This window comes from Mastomys coucha, unplaced genomic scaffold (genome assembly GCF_008632895.1).
Source record: "Mastomys coucha isolate ucsf_1 unplaced genomic scaffold, UCSF_Mcou_1 pScaffold23, whole genome shotgun sequence".
Lineage (NCBI taxonomy): Eukaryota > Metazoa > Chordata > Mammalia > Rodentia > Muridae > Mastomys > Mastomys coucha.
The window spans coordinates 106194269-106196827 of NW_022196906.1; the positions used below are offsets into that span (position 1 = coordinate 106194269).

The 2559-nt window shown below is 46.2% G+C and overlaps 1 protein-coding gene across 41 annotated transcripts in view; it reads right to left on the minus strand.

Moving 5' to 3' along the window:
• Positions 1 to 2559, minus strand: part of Arpp21 (cAMP regulated phosphoprotein 21) — a 169237-nt gene that overhangs the window by 165707 nt on the left and 971 nt on the right. For 23 of the 41 annotated variants that reach the window (XR_004111857.1, XR_004111856.1, XR_004111855.1 and 20 more), the window contains exon 1: positions 1867 to 2553. The exons of 5 other annotated variants lie outside the window; for them this stretch is intronic. The gene's annotated coding sequence lies outside the window, so the exon portion shown is untranslated. Of the gene's footprint in view, positions 564 to 609; positions 2554 to 2559 lie in introns of those variants that run through there. 13 more of the 41 variants (XM_031345540.1, XM_031345534.1, XM_031345530.1 and 10 more) reach the window with 3 other exon arrangements.

The window sequence follows — 2559 nt, forward strand, 5'->3', positions numbered from 1 at the left end:
GCAGCATGCTCTAACAGGGCGATTAATGCTACAGTTCTCAAGATAACCACACTCAACTGGGATCTATGACAAGTAATCATTGGGAGATTGGCAATGTGCAAATCTAATAACACACACACACACACACACACACACACACACACACACACGCACACTTGTCTGGGTCTGAACTGAATTATCAGCAAAAAGAAATCACCATGTAGTGAATTAAGTCACCAAGAAACCTAACGGTATTCCCCGGAGCTGTATAAGTTTCTTTAAATATGCCTCACCCAAAGTACTGTTAAATAAGCACTCACCGAGAGGAATAGTTACTTTATCATTCAGATGACATAACTCATACCCAGAGAGGAGAAAGAAGCATGTATAATATGATGGTCTAAAGCAATGCCTTTAAAATTACATTGAAACCAAATCATATTAGCACAGACAAGCACAGCAAGAGGTGATCTTTTCCCAATCTTTTGGAATGAAAACATGTATCACTTTAAAAAGACATCCACTTTTATTCTCTAGAGATATAAAAATAGCCTGCCAGTCAAAGCGATTAAAAAGCAAAAGAAGATGAGGACAAAGGACATTGAGACTCAAACATAAGCAGTTACATACCTTGAAGAGCTACATAACCCGGAAGACAGGGTCTCTCATGTTAAGATCACTCTGCTGTTTGAAGGAAGCTTAGCCAGCTCCCTTGCTTCCCAAACGACTGCCTTTCATGAAAATGACATTAGCTAAAATGCTATTAGGACATCAAGCCCTATGGTAACATAATACTGAAGAAGGAGAGGGTCTACTCATGCTGAGGAGCATATCAAAGACGTTCTGACTGTCACAGAATTAAAAACGAAACAAACAAACAACAAAGAAAACAAAACCAACAAGGAGTGCTCTCCTGCCTGCCCTGTCTACTTCGCTGCTTACTTAAAACAGTAGACTGCAGAGTTGGGTTCCAAGGCAGATGAGGAAGGGGTGGGCACAGTTAAGATTCATTCTGCATTGGAGAAAATTTTGAAAAAAGAAAGTACAGATTCATTTCCATTTTAGACTGTCATTCTTGCTTGCAGAAGCTGCGTCCTTTGAGAAGGCAGACAGCAAAATGAGGGTCTCCATTTGTAACGTTCTTAGGGAGATCATTTCTAGCAGCCCCACCTTACAAGTCCCATCCCTCCCGCCATGGCATTACCTTCCTCTTTGCTTTTTCATTTAAAGTTACACTCCAGTCTTAGTCTGTGTCTGTAGAAGGTGATCAAGTTTTGAACTTAACACAGCCATGACATCAATGCTAAGCCATATAATTTCTCTTCCGAAGAAACTTTTTAAAACACTTGCCTGATACAGATCCAATCCTACTATCACATTTATCACCCGAGACAGCTAACGTTACACCAGACGCTGTCATGAAAATGACTTCAAGATTTTAAACATTAAAACAAAAATAATATCATCCTCTCCCTCCCTTCTCAGACCTCTTGGGACCCAGGACCTCTGTGGTAACTGAGGAAAGTGGCAAGTTTCCATTTTCTCGACGTTCCTTTTCAACTGAATCAAGAGAATGTCCAAACTTGGCACCATAAAACCCATATAAAATTACTGGAAACTTCTGTTACAGAAAGCATCGTCCCTTTCAATTCCCTTCCCAGATTTCAATTTCTGCCTGCTTTGGGGGAAGGGCAGTCCACCTATGCCTTCGGCCGAGACATAGAAACAAGATAAACAACACAGAAACGACAAACAGGTCAAAGGGAAAGCACAGATAGATGGAAGAAAGAAAAAAAAGGGGGTGGGAGTGGGCGGCAGAAGCAGAAAGCCCCAACAGCGAGACACAAAAGGCTTGCGATGCTCACGTCGGAAGACTTGGCTGTTTACCTGGAGGAATGGTGGAGTGACCCAGCGTCCGGGTGCCTTGACTGACTGGATTTCGTTTGGGGCTTTTCTGAACAATTATTGTTTCTCAGTGAATGCTTTGGTTGGGTCAGTTTGGTTTGTGGCTTGCCTTTGCTGTTTGGTCGATTTATTTAACTGCTAGCAAAAGGAGCCCTCGGCTTGGAGGCAGGGGTCCTCGCGCTGCCCAGGCACAGCGCTGGTGGGGAACGCGTGGCTGCGGCTGTCGGACTGTCGCCGCTGCTCCGGACGCTTGGAGGTCGTCGCTGCTAGAGAGCCTGTATGTCACCCTAGGCTGCTGAGCTCCTGCCTGTCTATTTGCCTGTCTGTCAGTCTGTCTGCTTCAGGAAAGGGGTTGGGGGTGGCGTCCAGGCTTTCTTTGCTCCGCTCCTCTCTCTCGGGAGTAGCCACCGTCTCCTGCAGCCAGTCCTTGCGCTGATCTGTCCGCCCCTCTGCGACCTGAGGTCCCACCAGCAATGCGGGGGACCAGGTGACTGTCGTTGGAGCCCGCAGAGTCTCTGCTACTTTGCTACTTTGCGCTCCGGCCACTTCCCCAGGTCGGGTGGGAGGAGGTGACTGCGGGGAGCGAGTATGCGGGGCTGACTGTCCCTCCCTCTCCTTCTCTCTGCCCACTGAGTGCTCTCTCTTCTCTCTCTCTCTCTCTCTCTCTCTCTCTCT